The sequence below is a fragment of the Podarcis gaigeae genome (assembly GCF_964106915.1).
Source record: "Podarcis gaigeae genome assembly, chromosome: W".
NCBI lineage: Eukaryota > Metazoa > Chordata > Lepidosauria > Squamata > Lacertidae > Podarcis > Podarcis gaigeae.
In genome coordinates this window covers 7376765-7399497 of record NC_139695.1, presented here as the reverse complement: position 1 = coordinate 7399497, position 22733 = coordinate 7376765, and the positions used below count along the sequence as shown (strand labels likewise).

Below are 22733 nucleotides of genomic sequence, written 5' to 3'. Positions count from 1 at the left end.
TAACCTCCAAATACTATAAAGTTTTAAAGGACTATTTGATACAACCTTTGATGGAGGTTTGTAACCAGATAATGGAGGGAAGGAAGGCACCGGAAACGTGGAAAGAAGCTTTCATCACATTGATACCTAAATCAGAGACTGAAAAGACCCAACTTAAGAACTACCGCCCCATTTCACTCCTAAATGTGGATTATAAAATTTTTGCTGATATTTTGGCAAATAGACTTAAAAAAGTACTAAATGAAGTGATTCACAAGGACCAGGCTGGCTTTCTCCCTGGTAGGCATTTGTTTGATAACACAAGAAACATTATTGACATTTTGGAACTTCTACAAACAAATCTGAACACCAGAGCGGTTTTGATTTTTGTTGACGCAGAGAAGGCCTTTGATAATATTTCTTGGATGTTTATGAAGAAAAATTTGGAAGGGATGGGAGTGGGGCGGGGGTTCGAAAATGGTATAGAAGCAATCTATACAGAACAAAAAGCTAAATTGATAGTAAACAATGTGGTGACAGAGGAGTTTAAAATTGAAAAAGGGACACGCCAGGGGTGCCCTCTATCCCCCCTATTGTTCATTTCAGTTCTGGAGGTGTTGCTAAATATGATTAGAAAGGACCGGTTGGTTCAGGGAATCGAGGTCGGAGTGAAACAATACAAATTGAAAGCATTTGCAGATGACTTGGTATTACCACTTCAGGAACCAGTCTCCAGCACTAAAAGAGTGTTAGAATTAATTTCTGATTTTGGTCGGGTGGCGGGGTTTAAGTTAAATAAGCAAAAAACCAAGGTTTTAGCAAAAAATTTGACAGTTACAGAAACAGATGAGTTCTCCAAAGAAACGGAGCTGAATGTGGTTAAAAAAGTAAAATAACTAGGGGTGTACTTGACCTCCAAAAATTTGAATTTGTTTAAAGATAACTATGAGAAATGTTGGTCAGAAATCAAAAGAGACTTGGAAATATGGTCAAGATTGAAACTTTCCTTGTTAGGCCGAATAGCTGCTGTAAAGATGAATGTATTGCCGAAAATGTTATTTTTGTTTCAGGCCCTACAGATCGTGGACAAGGTGGAATGTTTTGGAAAGTGGCAGAAGGATATTTCTAAGTTTGTTTGGCAGGGCAAAAAGCCCCGAATAAAGTTTAAAATATTAACTGATGCGAAAGAAAGAGGGGGATTTGCCCTGCCAGACTTGAGGCTATATTATGAATCTGCAGCCTTCTGCTGGTTGAAAGATTGGATTTTATTGGAGAACACTGACGTCCTGGATCTGGAAGGGTTTGACAATGCGTTTGGGTGGCATGCATATTTGTGGTATGACAAGGCTAAAGTGCACAAATTGTTTAAAAACCATATTGTCAGAAGAGCAATTTGGAGGGTCTGGATAAAATACAAAGACTTATTGGAGAGTAAGACTCCGAGGTGGCTCTCACCGGTGGAGGCCAAGGCACGTAAGAGACCCAACATGGAGGCCCATTGGCCTAAATATTGGGAAATAATTGAAAAAACTGGAGACAATTGGAGGCTGCTAAGCTTGGAGAAATTGAAAACTAAGGTACGAGATTGGCTGCACTATGCGCAAATTCAAGAGGTATTTAAAATAGATAAAAAAGTTGGATTCCAGGTGGAAAAATCGAAACTAGAGACTGAATTGTTAGAGCCAAAAAGTAAGCTACTTTCGAGAATGTATAACTTGCTGCTTAAGTGGAATACACAGGATGAGACAGTCAAATCCGCTATGATAAAATGGGCTCAGGATGTGGGGCATAACATTATGTTAGCAGACTGGGAAAGGTTATGGAACACCGGTTTGAAATTCACGGCATGCACTGCCTTGAAGGAAAATATTATGAAAATGGTATACCGGTGGTACATGACCCCAGTCAAGTTAGCCAAGATATATCATCTGTCTGACAACAAATGTTGGAAATGTGGAGAGGCGGAAGGGACATTCTTTCATCTCTGGTGGACCTGCCCGAAAGTGAAGGCCTTCTGGGAAATGATCCATAATGAACTAAAAAAGGTACTGAGATTTACCTTACCTAAAAAACCAGAGGCCTTCCTTCTGGGCATGGTGGACCAGAGAGTGCTTAAGAAGGACAGAACCTTTTTCATGTATGCTACCACAGCAGCAAGGATCCTGATTGCAAAATATTGGAAGACACAAGATTTACCCACGCTGGAGGAATGGCAATCGCAGTTGATGGACTATATGGAACTGGCTGAAATGACTGGCAGAATCCGAGACGTGGGAGAAGAAACAACTGAGGAGGACTGGGAAAAGTTTAAGGACTATTTGAAAAAACACTATAAGCTGTATGAATGTTAAAAAATGCACCTTTCAGGAAATTCTAGCTTCAGCAAATGTAAGTTAATGAAATGAAAATTAAGACACAAGAATTCAGAGGTAAAACAATGAAATAACTTTATTGTGTTTAATATAAAACATATAAGAATTGAGTTATAGTAAAATTGAAAATAGGGAACATGATAAAATGGAAGTTACAATAAGTTTTGAAATAAGTTAACAAATTGCTGATGCTTTATAAGACAGAGAACGCAGGGTTCGGAGGATGTGGGGAAGTCCTATAGATTAGATGGAAAAAGAATATGGAAATTTGCTATTTATATCCTATTTTCTTATAACCACTCTTTATTCTTTTTTCTGTATTTCTGTATTTTTAAAAAGTAATAAAAAATGTTTAAAAAAAAAAAACGAAGAGAGAGAAGATGAAGGGGGGTCAGAGGGGAGTGAATCTGAGAGGGAGGAGGTACTTCCAAGGGCAAGTACCTCTCGTCACAGAGGAAGGAGGGGGGTTGGGCTTAGACGGTGGTTATGCTGGCCCCCAAAGTGGAAGGAAGTTAGTCGGGACAACTTCCCACCATGATCGGATCGCTTTTTTGAACTGCTTGTAAATATGCCAAGAAGCAATAAAGATTTGTAAAATATGGCTGGAGTCCCGGATGCTTATCTCCCCTGAGCGCTCACAACTCAATCTGCTGACACAGGGCTACCCTTGAGATTGCTACAGAAACTCCAAATGGTCTAAAATGGAGATGCATGAGTTCTTACTGGGACTTTGTGGAGAGCCCACATTCAGTTGGTTGCTCATCAGCTGGATTGGCTTCAGGTGGAGTATCGAATCAGGTTCAAGGTTTTGGTGCTAACCCTTAAAGCCCTAAACAGCTGTGACCTTTCTTATCTGTGGGAATTATCTTCCAATACAGCCCCCAAAGAGCGTGACGCTCATCTAACAGCAACCTACTAGTGGTCCCTGGGCCAAAACATATCCAGCTGTCCTCAACCAGAGCCAGAGCCTTTTTGGTGGAACGTTTTGTCTAATGAGACCAGGGCTCAGCGCAATCTATCTCAGTTCTCTCACTTGCTGGATCATCACCTTGTCGTGGTGAATGGGCTTGCACATTCCTATGACCTAGGTGAGGGGAGAGACTCCATCAGACAAGGCCTCCTTCCATCTGCCTTGCCCCACCCTCCAGCCCTAGGAGTCCTCATAAGGGAGCTGGTCCTGGAGAAAGAACTGTGAGGGGAGAGACTCCATCAGACAAGACCTCCTTCCACCTGCCTTGCTCTACCCTCTGCTTCTCAATGTGTATTGTATTGTTTTATGTACTGTGCCTTGCCGTTGTTTTATTGATTATAGTTTAGATATTATTGTAACTGTTGAGTGGATTTCTGTTTAACTTTTATATATTGATATTATTATTTTATACTATTCTAATTGATTGTTGAATGTTACTTTTTGATGTGGGCTGCCTATTTTAAAGTTATGTTTTATTATCACATTTTTGTATTGCATTAGATTGTTATAAGATGTACATTTTTTGTTTCTTCAGCTTGTAAACTGCCTTGAGTATTGTAAGATAGAAAGGCGGTATACAAATTAAAAATGATGACGATGATGTCCCTTGTGAGCGAAGCCGTCGGGAATCTCGTACTCCCAGAAGGGTCACCCAAGGCAGTAAGGTCAAAGGGGAGGAGCTAGACAAAGAATGATCCAAGAAGTCCTCAACGGCAGAACAGGTGGATGATAACAAGTGGTATGTTACAACGGCTGTGAAGGCGAATGAAGGCTGCAGCAGATAGGATCTAGCAAGTCGTCATGACTACTCATGCCATTGGAACAGAGCCCTACTGCAAAGACTGTGCGTTGCTCAGTGTGCACTGATCTACACACATAAAACAAATTCACGCACAGGTGTCTTCAAAAAACCCAACCCCCAAAAGTCCCATGGCGATCGGCAAATCGTAACAAGGGCAGGATTGTGAAATCTGGAAGCCCCTAGTCACATGGGTGGTGGATACAGATTCAGTCATTCTGACTCAAGGAACAAGGCAGTTGAGCAGCTCGGCAGCTGTATTCATGACTGAGCAGCCCTTTTTAGGATCCACTCTGCTCACCCCAAAAAGGCGGAGGGGCTAGAAAAGGTGCTCTAAACATAGTCTGCCTCCCCTTTTCCCTGACTGGATTACTGCGCCCAGTGGGGTCACCACCCAGTGGTCGTAAAAGACAATTCATCTTTGGAACATGGAATATATGGACTTTGTCAGATAACACAGACAGCGAGCATCCTGAATGCAGAACTGCCATCATTGCAAGAGAGCTGCGACGTTTTAACATCGATATTGCAGTCATTCAAGAGACTCGAAGAGCAGGCGAGGGACAAATGAAGGAAGAAAAAGGAGGCTTCACATTCTTCTGGAAAGGTCTATCTGAGCAAGAACTTCGAATACATGGGGTAGGCTTTGCTATCAAAAACAACCTTGTGAAGCTCCTGTCAGAAGTCCCTACCTGCATTAACGAGCGACTCTCAACCCTTCGAATAAAGCTCACCAAAAACCAACAGGCTACTATTATAAGCGCTTATGAACCAACACTGGATGCCGATGAAGACATTAAAGAAAATTTTTACTCTCAGCTGGATATCGTCCTATCAGAGATGCCTAAGGAAGATAAAATTACCCTCCTGGGTGATTTTAATGCAAGAGTTGGGCGAGATTTCGATCTGTGGCCTGGGACTATTGGGAAAGAAGGAGTTGGCAACAGCAACCAGAACAGAATCTTACTTTTGACGATATGTGCAGCGCACAACCTTGTTATTACCAACACACTCTTTCGACAGAAAAATAAATTTAAAACTTCATGGAGGCATCTTCGGTCAAACCACTGGCACCTCTTAGACTATGTTGTCCGTGCTAAAGATCGACATGATGTGCTCCTTACCAGAGCTATGACGAGCACCGACGACTGCTGGACAGATCACTGACAAATACGCTCCACGATGGCTATCAGGATTATACCTCAACGCAGGCTTCAAGGAAGGAAACCAAGGCACAAAAAGAACACTCAAGCCCTTCAAGTTCCCATTAAGCGGGATTGCTTCCAAATGGCTCTTAAGGATCATCTGCTTTCAGAATTCCCTGATAACACCAAGGAACACTGGACCAAGCTAAAAACATCCATTATTGCAGCCTGAGAACAAACTATTGGATACCAAACCAAGAAACACCAGGACTGGTTTGATGAGAACGACAGTGAGATTGAACGCATGATTGACAAGAAAAGGAAGGCATTTCAGATCTGGCAAAGAGATAGAAACTGTGCCACTAAGAAAAAAACCTATGCCGATGCTAAGGCTGAGGTTCAAAGAAGAACCAGAGAACTAAAAAACACCTGGTGGATAAAAAAAGCTCAAGAGATCCAGCACTTAACCGACACTCATGATACACAGAGTTTCTTTAAAGCCACAAAGACCATCTATGGGCCAATAAATCATGGCATATGTTCCCTATGCTCAGCAGATGGTACCACACTTCTAAAAGATAAAGACGCTATTGCACTGTGTTGGAAAGAACACTACCAACATCTCCTTAACCACAACTCCCCCGTAGCTGCTGAGGTCCTCTCACAAATTCCACAAAAACAAGTTAGAGATGAGCTTGCAGTATCTCCAAATCTGGGAGAGTTGTGCACAGCTATTAACCAAGTGAAAAACAACAAAGCCAGTGGACCTGATGGGATACCTGCTGAAATCTTCAAAGTGGGTGGAATTGAACTTACACAACAACTTCACAAGCTCATCGAAAAAATCTGGGAAAGAGAAGCGATCCCAGCAGACTTCAGGGATGCCAAAATTATCAATCTCTTTAAAAAAGGTGACAGAACTGATTGCAGAAACTATCGAGGCATCTCTCTATTAGCTGCGGGTGGCTAAATTCTTGCAAGGATTGTAGCAAACCGTCTCTTAACAATATGCAATGTGACCCTTCCTGAATCCCAAAATGGTTTTCGGCCTTCTAGGGGGACAGTGGACATGATTTTCACCGCTCGACAACTTCAGGGAAAATGCAGAGAGCAAAACCAACTCCTGTATATGGTGTTTATCGACATGACTAAGGCTTTCGACACTGTAAATCGTAATGCCCTGTGGACTGCCTTCTGAAAATTGGCTGCCCAGATAAATTTGTAAACATCTTTTGGCTCCTCCGTGATAATATGACAGCAACAATCACAGATAACTATGGCTCTCAACGTGAACCATTCACAGTGGGATCAGGTGTTAAACAGGGTTGTGTTATTGCCCCAACTCTATTCATTATTTTCATTGCCATGATCCTACACTTTGTCAAAGGGAAACTCCCCACTGGGGTAGAAATCATATATCGAACAGATGGAAAGCTCTTCAATCTGAGCAGGCTGAAAGCAAAGAGTAAGGTTACCGTAACTTCCGTCATAGAGCTTCAGTATGCTGATGACAACATAGTGTGTGCACGCTCAGAGCATGACCTCCAAACCATCCTAAATATTTTCGCAGAATCTTATGAAAAGCTTGGCCTGTCGCTCAACATCCCCCCAAAAAAACAAAACAAAGTGCTGCACCAACAAGTACAAAATAACCCCTCTGCAGTGCCACAAATCCAACTCAATGGTGTAACGTTGGAAAATGTTGATCACTTCTCCTACCTAGGCAGTTATCTTTCCACAAGGGCCAACATTGATGCCGAAATCCAGCATCGCCTGAGCTCTGCGAGTGCAGCTTTCTCCCGATTGAAGTGCAGAGTGTTTGAGGCCCGGGACATTCACAGGGTAACCAAAATGCTTATTTACAAAGCTATTGTACTACCAACCTTACTGTATGCTTGTGAAACATGGACCACTTATAAATGCCATCTCCAGCTCCTCGAAAGATCCCATCAACGGTGTCTCCGAAAAAATTTACACATCACTTGGGAAGACAGGCGAACTAATATCAGCGTACTGGAAGAAGCAAAGATCTCCAGTGTTGAAGCAATGATTCTTCAACATCAACTTGGTTGGACTGGTCATGTTGTGCAGATGCCTGATGATTGTCTTCCAAAGCAACTACTCTATTCCAAACTTAAAAATGGAAAGCGTAATGCTGGTTGTAATGGTTCTAGGGGTTGCTCGTGCGTAAGTCGTCGCCACACCTGGCTGGGTTACCTGGGTGAACCCTTTCTGTCCGGACAGCCACCTATCCGTGGCTGTCTCAATCGCTGGCAGAATCCGTCAGTGGGCGTTTCTTGAACTTCTTCCAGCAAATAAGTTATTTGATGCCTAGTCTCCTCCTACTCTCCCGGCGCGGAGGTCTTCTGCACAGGGAGGGTGTGGGCAGCGGAGGACCCGTGCTCTCCCTGCTGGTCTCCGGCGAGGAGTCCTGGAGCCCCCTCGCCGCTTCCCATCCGCTCCAATCTCTTCCCGTGGGGTGGGCCTCCCAGTCTGATTCTTCTCCCTCTGACACCTCCCCTCCCTCCTCTTTGGAGGCAGGAAAACCCACAAAGTCCCCTTCGTCGTCTCTGGTTCCAAATTCTTCCTCCCAGAATCTCGCTAGTGGGGGTTTGGTTTATCTGGGAACAGGCTGTGGAATTCTTCCACCAGATACCCATCATTGATCGACTCAGCGGGGACCCACGTGTTTTCTGACCTGGGTTCTCCCTCCCAAGCTACCAAGTACTCCACCTGGCGACCTCGCCACCTTGAGTCGAGTATTTCCATGGCTTGGTTGCGGTGTTCCCTCTCCTCTACCTGCGGGTGGGTGGTGACTCCTCCCTCCCGTCCCTGAAATTCCCGTCCCTCACTGTACGGTGAAAGTAGGGACCTGTGGAACACCGGATGTATCTTCATGCTGTCAGGCAACTTGAGCTTGAATGCCACGGGGTTCACCTGCTGTGTTACCTCAAAAGGCCCCAGCCGTCTCGGCTCCAACTTTTTGCACCCTTGGGTTGACAACCACACCCGGTCTCCCACCCGTATGGCCTCCCCCTCCTGACGGTGCTTGTCCGCCTGCCTCTTGTAAACTTCCTTGGCCCGTTCCAAGCTCATCTTGAGTTGCTGGTGCAAGGCCTCCATTTCTTCTACAAACTGCTCTGCCACGGGTACACTCCATCCTTCCTCCCCCCCTCCCCGGGAAGGCCCTGGGATGACACCCATAATTGGCCATGAACGGGCTCATTCCCGTGGACACATGTTCGGCGTTATTGTACGCAAATTCAGCCAACGCTAGTTTCTCTACCCAATCGTTCTGTCTCTCGCTGACGTAGCAGCGTAGGTACTGCTGGAGTATACTGTTCGCTCTTTCTGCTGTCCATTGGTTTCCAGATGCCTCGCCGTCGAGAAGCCCACCTCGACCTGTAGCAAGCTCATGAGCTTCCTCCAGAACCGGGAAGTAAATTGTTTCCCGCTATCCGAGATGACCCTCAAGGGAGTCCCGTGCAGCCTGAAGATGTGATCCACAAACAACCTGGCTGTCTCCTCTGCCGTCACTGCATGTGAGCAAGCTATGAAATGGCACATTTTTGTCAGTAGATCGACTACTACCATGACTGCTGTCTTCCCCCTTGACTTGGGCAAATCTGTCATAAAATCAATGGACACCACCTCCCAGGGTCTTCCCGGTGTGGGTAAGGGTTCCAGTAACCCTCTCCCCCTTTGCCCTCTGGCATCGGTCGCACCCCCGTACATATTCCCATACGTCTTCCCTCACCTTTGGACACCAGAACTGCATGGTGACGAGCAGCATGGTCTTGTGTTGTCCAAAGTGCCCAGCTGTTGGGTTGTCGTGGAGTTGTTTGAGTACCTTCCCCCTCAAGGTCTCCCCCGGTACATACAGTGCCCCCTTATAGTACAGTAGCCCTTCTTTTTCCTCAAACCCTCCATGGTCTTCCCTTCCATCCCGGAGTTCCCTGATTTTCGCTTGAGCGAACGCGTCGTCTCTAGTAAGCCCGGTCAGTTCTCGTTTCCCAACCAACGCTCCCCCACACACCCATCGGTCCTCGGGAAACACGTGTCGGACCTCCGGTGGTCCCTCTCCTTCCATGTATTCCGGCTTCCTGGAGAGAGCATCTGCTCTTACGTTTTCCTCTCCCGGCACGTATCGTATCTCGAAGGAAAACTTGGAGAACTCCTGAGCCCATCGAATCTGTCTCTGGTTCAGTACTCGCGCGGTCCTCCAGTATTCCAAGTTCTTGTGGTCAGTACAGACCTGGATCTTGCGCCACGCCCCTATCAACAGATGTCTCCATCGCCGAAAAGCTGCATAGATCGCAAGCAGTTCGCGGTCATACACGGTATAGTTCTGCTCCGACTTGCTCAGCTTCCTTGAGAAAAAGGCACACGGCCTCCAGCTCCGCTTGGCCCCTGGCTGCAAAAGGACCGCCCCGATGCCTCGGTCGGACGCGTCCAACTCCAGTTTCATGGGCTTCTCCAGATCAACGTGCAGGAGCTGCTCCTCCGAAGTAAACGCCTTCTTCAGTCTTTCAAAGGAATGCTAGGAAGGTTCTGTTCACGCGAACTTCTTTTTGCTACTGTGACAATCTGTGATGGGCGTGGTTAAGTGAGCGAAGTTCTTTATGTTTTTTTTAAAAGATATTTATTAAAGTTTTACAAAGAGAAAAAAGTTACAGAATTAAAAAAGAAGAATAAAGAAAAATACAAAAAGTACAAAAATACATAGAAAAAAATGCAAAATACAGAAAAAATAAATAGAAAACAGTTAAAAACAAATCAATCTTTTCATATCTTAAATTTCATTTACTTATTTTCCTGACCTCCTCACACCTCCCTTTTTTGTATTCCAGTTCACATGGTTAATTCAGCAAATCCTTACCCTCTTTGTTTTTATCTTAATTCTATATCTTAATGTATTATAACTTTATATTTTCATCCATTATCAATCCATTTTTACATATTCTTTTTAAGCTTGTTGCTAAGACCGCTTCATTTCAATCCGACATCATTTTAACATTCATTAATTTTACAATGTTTCTGCAAATAGTCTTTGAATTTCTTCCAGTCTTCTTCCACCAACTCTTCTCCCTGGTCCCGGATTCTGCCAGTCATTTCCGCCAGTTCCATATAGTCTATCACTTTCATCTGCCATTCTTCCAAGGTGGGTAGATCATGTGTCTTCCAATACTTTGCGATGAGTATTCTTGCTGCTGTTGTGGCGTACATAAAGAAAGTTCTATCCTTCTTTGGCACCAATTGGCCGACCATGCCCAGGAGAAAGGCCTCTGGTTTCTTCAGGAAGGTATATTTAAATACCCTTTTCATTTCATTATAGATCATCTCCCAGAAAGCCTTAATCCTTGGGCACATCCACCAAAGGTGAAATAATGTACCTTCATTCTCTTTACATTTCCAACACTTATTATCGAGCAAATGATATACTTTTGCAAGCTTGACTGGTGTCATGTACCACCTGTATATCATTTTCATAATATTCTCTCTTAAGGCATTACATGCCGTGAATTTCATACCTGTGGTCCACAACTCTTCCCAGTCAGCAAACATAATGTCATGTCCAACATTTTGTGCCCATTTAATCATAGCAGATTTAACCGTTTCATCCTGAGTATTCCATTTCAACAGCAAGTTATACATTCTTGATAATATCTTAGTTTTGGGGTCTAACAGTTCTGTTTCCAATTTTGATTTTTCCACCTGGAAGCCAATTTTTTTGTCCAGATTGTAGGCCTCCCTTATTTGGTAATAATGAAGCCAGTCTCGCACTTTATCTTTTAGTTTCTCAAAACTCTGCAATTTCAATTTGTCTCCTTCTTGTTCCAAAATCTCCCCATATTTCGGCCATTTGGCCTCCATATTGAGCTTTTTCTGAGCCTTTGCTTCCATAGGTGATAACCACCTTGGGGTTTTGTTTTCAAGTAAATCTTTATATCTTATCCAGACATTGAACAATGCTTTCCTGACAATATGGTTTTTAAATGCTTTGTGTGCTTTAACCTTGTCATACCACAGATATGCATGCCACCCAAAAACGTTATTAAAGCCTTCTAAATCCAAAATGTCTGTGTTCTCAAGAAGCAGCCATTCTTTCAGCCTGTAAAATGCTGCTGATTCATAATAGAGTTTAAGGTCTGGCAGGGCAAATCCACCTCTTTCCTTTACATCGGTTAGTATTTTAAATTTTATTCTGGGCTTCTTGCCCTGCCAGACAAATCTAGAAATATCTCTCTGCCACTTCTTGAAACAATCCATTTTGTCCAAAATTTGCAACGATTGAAACAAAAATAACATTCTTGGCAATACATTCATCTTTATAACAGCAATTCGACCTAACAAGGAAAGCTTCAGATTTGACCATATTTCTAGATCCTTTTTCACTTCTGACCAACATTTCTCATAATTATCTTTAAATAAATTTAAGTTCTTAGCGGTCATATTAACCCCCAGGTATTTTACTTTCTTAACCAGTGTTAAACCTGTCTCCTTCTGAAACCTCTCTTTCTCAATCGGTGTTAAATTTTTCTCAGGAACCTTAGTTTTTAACTTGTTCAACTTAAATCCTGCCACTTGACCAAATTCTTGAATCAGTTCCAATACTCTTTTAGTACTAGATTCTGGCTCCTGTAGTGTCAATACTAGGTCATCTGCGAAAGCTTTCAATTTGTACTGTTTGGCTCCGACCTGTATACCTTTGACAGATGGTCCCTTCTGATCATATTTAGCAAAACCTTCAGAACCGAAATAAAGAGCAATGGGGAAATTGGGCAGCCTTGTCGTGTCCCTTTCTCTATCTTAAATTCATCTGTCACCACATTATTAACTATTAGTTTAGCCTTTTGTTCTGAATAAATTGCACCTATACCATTTACAAACCCTTGACCAACCCCCACCCCCTGAAGATTTTTCTTCATAAAACTCCAAGAAATATTATCAAAGGCTTTCTCCGCATCTACAAAGATTAAGACTGCTTTGGTATTAATGTTCACTTGCAGCTTCTCCAAAATGTTAATTATATTCCTCGTATTGTGAGACAAGTGTCTACCTGGGAGAAAGCCAGCTTGATCTTTATGTATCTCCTCCATTAATACTTTTTAAAAGTCTTTTAGCCAGAATATCTGCAAAAATTTTGTAATCCACATTAAGCAGGAATATGGGGCGGTAGTTCTTAAGTTGTGTCTTTTCAGACTCAGTTTTTGGTATAAGTGTAATATAGGCTTCCTTCCACGACTCTGGCGCTTTTCCCCCCTCCAAAATTTCATTGCAGACCTCCTTTAGTGGTTGAATTATCCAATCTTTTAAAGATCTATAATATTTTGAGTTTAAGCCATCCCGCCCTGAAGATTTGCCCAACTGCATATTCTGAATGGCACCTTCCACCTCCTGTTCTGTTATTTTATAATTCAGCATTAACTTATTTTCTTGAGAGATTTTTTGTAATCAATTTGTTCTTAGGAATTGATTTATATCAGTTTCTTTCTGTGGCCCTTGTGTATATAACTGTTTAAAATACCTCTGGAAACATTTTCTAATTTCCACTGGATTCTGTATATTCTTTCCTTCCACTTCCAAATTGGTAATAATGTCGAGTTTTTGTCTTTTTTTTATTTGCCAAGCTAGCAGTTTCCCACATTTGTTAGCCGATTCAAATGTCCTTTGTCTCATCTGTTTGATTTTCCATTCTATTTCCTGGTTCATCATTTTCATATATTGAACTTGGTATAACTTTATTTCTCTCAGAATCTCTCAATTGGTTTCACTCTCAATTTCCTCTCTCCCTCTTTTATTTTCTCCAAAATTTTCTCTTTTTTCTCTTTTTGAGTTCTCTTCTTTATTGCATTCTGTTGAATTAGAAACCCCCTCATAACCGCTTTGCTTGCGTCCCAGATTACTCTTTTTTCAATGGTAGTTTTCATATTTATCTCAAAATAGTCTCTCAAGGTTTTTAGGGCCTTCTTGGTAACCTCTGCATCTCTAAGCAAGGTGTCATTCATCCTCCTTCTAAAGGAACCAGTTGGTGTTAATTTCATCTCCATTCTCACAGCATTATGGTCGGAGCAAGTTTTAGGACAAATTTCCGCTTTTCGAATCTTGGGAGCCAGTCCTCTAGTTATCCAGATTTGGTCAATTCTTGTCCATGTCATTTTGGCTTCAGAGAAGAAAGTTCCCTCTCTACCCAAAGGATTCTTTGTTCTCCAAATGTCAATCAAGTCCATATTGTCAGTCATCTCAAAAAAAGTTTTTGGTAGTCTGCCATCTTTGGTAACTACCTGTCTTTGTGACTTATCCATATTTGTGGACACCACTCCATTCATATCTCCCATCATGATGATGTTATACTCCATGTAGTCCAACAATGTCTCATGCAACTTCTTAAAAAATTCAGATTTCCCCTCATTTGGTGCATAAACTCCTACTATCAAAAATTTCTCTCCTTGTGTTTGGATTTCAATTGCCACAAATCTTCCTTGGTCATCTTTAAAGATGAATTTCGGTGATAGGCTCTCTTTTGCATAAATTACTACTCCTCTCTTTTTGACCTTGTCCGATGAAATAAACTCTTGACCCAATCTTTTATTAATCAATACTTTCCTATGTAGCCTTATCACATGTGTTTCCTGTAAACAAATCAAGTCCAATTGTTCCTTTTTCAATAAATGAAAGACTTTTTTCCTTTTCTCCGGGGAGTTAAAGCCATGAATATTCCAACTTAATAGTTGCAGGGACATGGTGTAATTATTTTGCTTTTCCTCCAACTGCACCCAGTAGTTGTTCTTGTTCTGTCGGTGGTGTTACTTTCTCTAAGTTGTCCAATTCCAAAGGTAGTGATACTATGTCTAGTATTCCTGGTTTTAATGCTCTTGGCTCTTCTTCAGCTGCTTTTTGCAGGTCTTCTCCGTGCTCTCTCAAAATTTTTTCTTTATCTTCCACTGATCTTATTTTAAACTTTCTCCCTTTGAAGGTAAAAGATAGGCCTTGGGGGAATTCCCACCTGAAAACAGTTCTATTTCCTCTCAACAGGGCCACCAGGTCTCCGTAATTAGACCTGAGATCCAAAAGGTATTTCGGGATGTCCTTAAATATCTCCACTCTTGATTCATGTATTTCCAAAGTTTTCTGGAAGTGCAGACTCAATATTTTGTCTCTCTCCTCTTTTGTTTGGAGGGTAATCAAACAGTCTCTCACCCTGTTCTTTCTCCCTCCTCTTCCAAGTCTAAAAGCACTTACTATCTTGAAATCTTGCTTATCTGAGTCTAGGTTCCAAAAGTCTGCAAATTCCTGCGTAAGAAAATCACTTAAGCTATCTTTCTCAAGTTCAGGTACAGCCCTGATCCTTAGATTTGTCTGTCTTTCCTTCAATTCAATCATAGACAGCATCGACCTATGATCCTCGAGCTGCCTACATATAGGTGGTATCTTTTCCTCTACAGCCAATGCTTTTTCCTTTGCTTCTTCAGCTGTCTTTCGATTCGAAGTAGATTCCTGCAGCAGTTTCTCAATAGATTCTGTATTTGAGTTCACCTTCTGCCCCAAGTTATTGATGCTTATAGTGTTTTGGTCAATTTTAGTTGTTGCTTCAGCAACTTGTTTGCTTCATCTTTCCAAAGATTCATAGATTTTGCCTAATGCTGAAGCTAGACCCTCTTCAGATGCCATTCCTTTTAGCCCAGCTTGACCAGAATCTTCCCCTAGTGGAGCAGAAGGGCCAGATGCTGATGCTCTTCGCTGCTGCAGTCTAATTTTACCCGATCTTGTTGTTTTTTCCTGAGGCAAGTTTGCCATAACACTTTATCTAGGGATCAAGGTCAATCCCACGGCCAGAGCTTGTTTTGCAGTGGAAAATTCCCCTGGCCAGTTTAGAGTGGAAAATTCCCTGGCCAGTTGTAGCAATTTCAAAGTTCCTCCAGGGGGACACAGTAACAGTCAATACTTGTTACAATAAAATAACTTTTCCAACTTTCCCAAATCCCCCATTTAACGAAGTAAGCAACAGTTTCTTTTTTTATAATATTTTTTATTAAGTTTGTAAAATACAGAAAAAAGAATAAAGAGCATGTTATGAGAATAAAATAAAAAGATCACAAATTTTCTTGTTCTTTTTTCCAAATCTACTGGACTTCCCCACATCCTCCCAACCCTGCATTCTCTGTGAACATAACATCAGCAATTTGTTAACTTATTTCATTACTTATTGTATCCTTCGTTTTATCATGTTACCCAATTTCAAATGTGTTATAACCCGAATCATGTGCATTTTCATTTAAACACAATAAAGTTATTTCCTTATTCTATCTCAGACTTCTTGTGCCTTAATTTCCATTTCTTTAGTTTAACATTACTGAAGCTAGAGTTTCCTAAAAGGTGCATTTTTTAACATTCATACAGCTTATAGTGTTTTTCCAGATAGTCCTTAAATTTTTTCCAGTCCTCCTCGATTGTTTCTTCTCCCAGGTCTCGAATTCTGCCAGTCATTTCGGCCAGTTCCATGTAGTCCATCAACTGCGTGTGCCATTCCTCCAGTGTGGGTAAATCTTGTGTCTTCCAATGCTTTGCAATCAAGATCCTTGCTGCTGTAGTAGCATACATAAAAAAAGTTCTGTCCTTCTTAAGCACTCTCTGGTCCACCATGCCCAGGAGGAAGGCCTCTGGTTTCTTAGGTAAGGTAAATCTAAATACCTTTTTTAGTTCATTATGAATCATTTCCCATTTTCCTTCAAGGCACTACATGCCGTAAATTTCATTCCGGTGTTCCATAACCTTTCCCAGTCTTCAAACATAATGTTATGCCCCAAATCCTGCGCCCACTTTATCATGGCGGATTTGACTGTCTCATCCTGAGTATTCCATTTAAGCAGCAGGTTATACATTCTCGAAAGTAGTTTACTTTTTGGTTCTAACAATTCTGTCTCTAATTTCGATTTTTCCACCTGGAATCCAACCTTCTTGTCTACTTTAAAGACCTCTTGAATTTGTGCATAATGCAACCAATCTCGCACCTTGTTTTTTAATTTTTCCAAGCTCTGCAACCTCCAATTGTCTCCAATCTTTTCAATAATTTCCCCGTATTTAGGCCAATTGGCCTCCATGTTAGGTCTCTTACGTGCCTTGGCCTCCACCGGTGAGAGCCACCTCGGAGTCTTACTCTTCAATAAGTCTTTATATTTTGTCCAGACCATTAAAATTGCTCTCCTAACAATGTGGTTTTTAAACAGTTTGTGCACTTTAACCTTGTCATACCACAAATATGCATGCCACCCAAAAGCATTGTCAAACCCTTCCAGATCTAGGACATCAGTGTTTTCCAGTAAGATCCAATCTTTCAACCAGCAGAAGGCTGCGGATTCATAATATAACCTCAAGTCTGGCAGGGCAAATCCCCCTCTTTCTTTCGCGTCAGTTAATATCTTAAACTTTATTCGGGGCTTTTTGCCCTGCCAAACAAACTTAGAAATATCCTTCTGCCACTTTCCAAAACATTCCACCTTGTCCACGATCTGTAGGGTCTGAAACAAAAATAACATTTTTGGCAATACGTTCATCTTTATAGCTGCTATTCGGCCCAACAAGGAAAGTTTCAATCTTGACCACGTTTCCAAATCTCTTTTGATTTCTGACCAACATTTCTCGTAGTTGTCTTTAAACAAATTCAAATTTTTGGAGGTCAGGTACACCCCTAGGTATTTTACTTTTTTAACCACATTTAATTCTGTTTCTTTCACGAACTCATCTGTTTCTGTAGTTGTCAATTTTTTTGCTAGAACCTTAGTTTTTTGCTTGTTCAACTTAAATCCCGCCACCCGACCAAAATCAGAAATTAATTCTAACACTCTTTTAGTACTAGAGACTGGCTCCTGCAATGTTAATACCAAGTCATCTGCAAATGCTTTCAATTTATATTGTTTCACTCCGACCTCGATTCCCTGTACCAACCGAAGTAAGCAACAGTTTCAACTTCCTTCAAGTCCAGAGAAACCCTTCAGAGTCAAAGTATCTCTCTTGCAGAGTTAACTGTCAAAAGGTTATATTGTCCATAAACAGCGCGATTCACAGTACGGCAATTCTATTGTCCCTTGACAGTCCGTTCCCAGGCATTAAGTGGTGGTCTTTGTTCCCTTTTCTCTCTCTTTTTTGCAGGCAAAAATACTTCCCCCTTTTCCCTCCCCTCTCCTGCAACTCAGGGAGGGAGTTCTCTTATATTGATGTTAGGATTTAAGTCCTTTTAAAGTGATTTTCCAGGTCTTGGCTTAGACAGTCTTTGCTTTGATCTGTTTACAAGAAACGGAAGGCGGACTTCCTGTTTACACCTTCCCGCTTCGGTGCCAAATTAGTACTTTTATCCCTTATTCCCAGATCTTTAAACTTGACCTACTCACGGGTAGTTGTTTGATAGCCGAATTGTCGCAGGAAAAAGGTCAGCGCTCTCCGGCAACAGCTGTGCGGCTTCACTCCATGGAAGAAGCAATTGACTCTCAGCACCGCGCCAGACACCCCGTTTTGCTCCGGAGCCCGTAACCGGGTTCCTTTGCAGATTGGGGGGGGGGGGGCGCTGAAGGTGCCCGCCGAGTCCCACGGTCACAGGCTTCACCCGCCTGTGGTTTCAGAAGGGTCCCCGCTTCGCCGTAGTTTCTTGAAAATAAAAGTTACAAGTGAATATTAATACTAAAGCAGTTTTGATATTTGTGGATGCGGAGAAAGCCTTTGACAATATTTGTTGGAGTTTTATGAAGAAAAATTTACAGGGGATGGGGGTTGGTCAAGGTTTTGAAAATGGTATAGGTGCAATTTATTCAGAACAAAAGGCTAAATTAATTGTGAACAATGTAGTGACGGAAGAATTTAAGATAGAGAAAGGAACACGACAAGGTTGCCCAATCTCTCCATTGCTTTTTATATCGGTCCTGGAGGTTCTTTTAAACATGATTAGAAGGGACCAAACAGTTAAAGGTATACAAGTTGGAGCCAAACAGTACAAACTGAAAGCATTTGCCGATGATTTGGTATTGGCATTACAGGAGCCAGAATCTAGTACTAAAAGAGTACTGGAACTGATTCAAGAATTTGGTCAGGTAGCGGGATTTAAGTTGAATAAGATGAAAACTAAGGTTTTAGAGAAAAATTTAACAGTGACGGAGAGAGAAAGGTTTCAGAAGGAGACAGGACTAACACTGGTTAAGAAAGTGAAATACCTAGAGGTTAACATGACTGCTAAGAATGTGAATTTATTTAAGGATAACTATGAAAAATGTTGGATGGAAGTGAAAAAGGATTTAGAAATATGGTCAAACCTGAAGCTATCATTGCTAGGCCGAATTGCTGCGATAAAAATGAATGTATTGCCAAGGATGTTGTTTTTGTTTCAAACATTGCAAATTTGGGATAAAATGGGGTGTTTCAAGAAGTGGCAGAGAGATATTTCTAGATTTGTCTGGCAGGGCAAGAAGCCTCAAATAAAATTCAAGATATTAACTGACGCTAAAGAAAGAGGTGGATTTGCCCTGCCAGACTTAAAACTTTATTATGAATCAGCCGCTTTTTGCTGGCTGAGAGAATGGATGCTTCTTGAGAACACTGACGCGTTGGATTTAAAAGGCTTTAACAATGTTTTTGGGTGGCATGCATATTTGTGGTATGATAAGGTCAAAGCACATAAAGCGTTTAAAAACCCTATTGTCAGAAAAGCACTGTTCAATGTTTGGATAAGATATAAGGACTTGCTTGAAAATAAAACCCCAAGGTGGCTGTCACCAATGGAAGCGAAGGCTCATAAAAAGCTCAATATGGAGGCCAAATGGCCGAAATATTGGGAAATTTTGAAACAAGAGGGAGACAGATTAAAACTGCAGAGTTTTGAAAAATTAAAAAATAGAGTGCGATATTGTCTTCATTATTACCAGATAATGGAGGCATATAACTTGGACAAAAAAATTGGCTTCCAGGTGGAAAAATCAAAATTGGAAACAGAACTGCTAGATCCTAAAATTAAGAATTTGTCAAGAATGTATAGCTTGCTGTTGAAATGGAATACTCAGGATGAAACGGTAAAATCTGCTATGATTAAATGGGCACAAGATGTTGGACATAATATTATGATGGCTGACTGGGAACAGTGATGGACCACAGGTATGAAGTTCACGGCATGTAATGCCTTAAGAGATAATATAATGAAAATGATATACAGGTGGTACATGACACCAGTCAAGCTAGCAAAAATCTATCATTTGCCCGATAATAAATGTTGGAAATGTAAAGAGACTGAAGGTACATTCTTTCACCTTTGGTGGACATGCCCAAGGATTAAGATTTTCTGGGAGATGATCTATAATGAAATGAAAAAGGTATTTAAATATACCTTTCTGAAGAAACCAGAGGCCTTTCTCCTGGGCATGGTCGGCCAATTGGTGCCAAAGAAGGATAGAACTTTCTTTATGTATGCCACAACAGCAGCAAGAATACTTATCGCAAAGTACTGGAAGACACAAGATCTACCCACCCGGGAAGAATGGCAGATGAAGGTGATGGACTACATGGAACTGGCGGAAATGACTGGCAGAATCCGAGACCAGGGAGAAGAGTCGGTGGAGGAAGATTGGAAGAAATTTAAAGACTATTTACAGAAATATTGTAAAATTAATGAATGTTAGAAAGATGTTGGAATGATGTTATGTGACTTTAGAAGGAATGATATAAAGGATTTGGGAATAACTGACTGTTAATTGGTAAAAGGAGGGAAAGTAAAGCTACAATATACTAAGATAAATTACAGGACTAAAATTTGAAAAGAGGGAAAGGATTTGCTGAAATGGATAATTGACTTAGAATACAAAAAAGGGAGGTGCGAGGAGGTCAAGGAAATAAGCTAATGAAAGATAAGTAATGGGAAGATTTGCTGTATTTTTCTTTGTTTTTTTCTTTTTTGTTTAATGGATTTTATTTCTCAGTTTTTTTTCTTTCTTTTGTATCTTATCCTTTTTTCTTTACCTATTGGGATGTGTTGTATTGTTTTTTGTTTAAAATGATGTTTTTTACTTTTTGTTGTTGTACCCCTTAAAACTTTAATAAATATTAAAAAAAAAAAAGTTTCATGATGGGGTTCGATTTGAGAAGCTGAATGTTTATAAAGGCACTTGGCCAATTTCTGCCACGGAAATTCTGAACAGAAACACTTTGCAGGTTCAGGCCCCAAAAGAAACTGCTCTATGGTCTCTGTGTTGGGAAATGGGAACAGATCTTGCTCATCACCAACCTTCCCTCTGCAAGTCAGTATCACTATGAGGCTGAACTGAACAGCTTGCTCCAGAGTTTTAAGAGATACGTTTCTGTGGTGGACTCTAATCTGGTGAGCCGGGTTCGCTTCCCTGCTCCTCCACATGCAGTCTGTTGGGTGACCTTGGGCCAGTCACACTTCTCTCTGAACTCTCTCAGCCCCACCTACCTCACAAGGTGTCTGTTGTGGGGGTGGAAGAGAAAGGAGATTTTTAGCCACTTTGAGACTCCTTAAAGTAGAGAAAAGCAGGATATAAAAACCAACTCCATGAATAAGAATTCTATGGAAAAGGACCATCCCTGCCATGATGATGAAAACTATGTGTTTGGATTTTGATGCATTATACCAACCTGTGGAATATGACAGTTCACAGTTTCAAAATCTATTTGGCCACAGTGGATTGACAATCTGGACACACGAAAACCTCTGGAAGATCTCTTGAATCAATGCCTATGCAAAAGCATTGGTACCAGTCCTTGCAGTTTCCTTCACAGTAAACCATAGTTAGGTTACCACTGGGCCTCCTGCACCCTTCCTTCAAAAAACATAGTGACCAGCGGCCTTCAAACAAGGAAGGTAAAATATTTGAGCAATAGGTTAGTGTATCCTTCCATCCCTCTGGGCATGATCTAGACACAGTAATGTGACTCTCTTTCATAGCTGTCAACGTTTCCCTTTTTAAAAGGGAAATCCCCTTATTCCGAATAGGATTCCTCGCAAGAAAAGGGAAAAATTGACAGCTATGCTCTCTTTCAAGATTTGCCTCTTCTTGGAACAGCATCAATTTCCAGTTGAAAATATTTGTCTTGTCCTTCAAGATAGGTTTCCCCAGTGAACTGTATTATTTCTTTTGCAATCCAGGGTGTAGTGACAGCCATATCCTTTTGTGTGAACTGTAATTGGGCAGCAGAAGCAATCAGATGTGCAATGGTACATGTGAAAGGACCGCAGGCACTGGAATTACCTTTCCTGGGTATATCAGTTGGTGCAAAAAATGACCAGTCCACAAAACTATAGGGATATTTTGAATCCATCTCATACAGACATGCTAAGAAGGATGTTATTGCATCAATCACAGGGTGGTTCAATCCATGTTTGGAATCTAGATAGAGCATGATTTTCCTTTAAAGAATGATTACTAGCAGTATCCAGTGGACTTCTCTGTCATTTACTGGAACAAACATCAAAACATCTTTCTTTAGCACTCCAAATCTCAAACAGTACTTCAGGGCTTGCACTGGCAATCTTTGACACATCTGCATGAAGTGGCAACCAAGTGGGGAAATTGTTCCATCATGACCTAGCTCTTTGGCCATGACCACACTGGAGGCAAGAAAGGCATCTATTATGCGGTCATTTATCCAGTTTGATCTTTTCAGTGTGTTTATGTCATAGTCATACACACAGATGTTGCCAACTGAACCCACAAGTCCCATGGTTTGCAGACTGAGTGTGGGGAAGGTACAGTTGTGCCATGGGGGAACTGATGTACAAATCAGTGATTTGCCCAAACACTTCTCACTTTGTGTTGAGAATATGGGGCTGCTATCAAAAGAATCAATATTGGTCACTGTCAAATCCTCTTTCCCACTTTTTGGAGTGGAGGTCCTCTGAGGTTGAGTGCTTTCCAGGTGTCTCATAGTCAGTTGGTGATCTGTTTTTAAGGAGTCCAACCCCTCAGCATCCTGCACTGAATCAGATGCTGGAGCTACGGTTATCTTTTCCTGCAGTCTGAGGAACTTTCTTCCCAATCTACTCTTCTGTCTTTTATTTCACTTCAACTGTGTGAGCTGCAACCGGCGAGGCGTCCCTGGTTCTGGTGGCATGCCGATACATTTTGTGGCAGCTATAATATGGTAACAAGTCCTGGATGATGGGCTTGCACACAATGTCCTGTATCGACTGCGCATACATGGCAGACTGTACGGACGCCGTGCATGCGACAGTCCATATGGTCTCCATGAGAGCGGCTGCCCATATGGCCTGTATGGTCGCCGTGAGAGGGGCTGCCTGTACAGTCACCGCAAGAGCAGCTGCCTGTACAGATGCCGCGTGAGCTGAAGGTGAAGCCGGCAAGAAAATTGGGACCACATCTTACCTTCAGACACACTGTGAATAACTTTGTAGTGTTGGTGGCAGCTGCTTCCAAAGCAACATCTTAAAAAATCTGCACAGACAATCAGTGGCA

At 41.7% G+C, this 22733-nt stretch overlaps 1 long non-coding RNA gene across 1 annotated transcript in view; it reads right to left on the bottom strand.

Moving 5' to 3' along the window:
• LOC310836004 overlaps window positions 1-19937 on the bottom strand; it is a 208168-nt gene extending 188231 nt beyond the window's left edge. The window contains exon 1 of the long non-coding RNA XR_014559823.1: window positions 19806-19937. This is a non-coding gene — a long non-coding RNA (uncharacterized lncRNA). The remainder of the gene's footprint in view (window positions 1-19805) is intronic.
• Between the last annotated feature and the right edge of the window lie 2796 nt (window positions 19938-22733).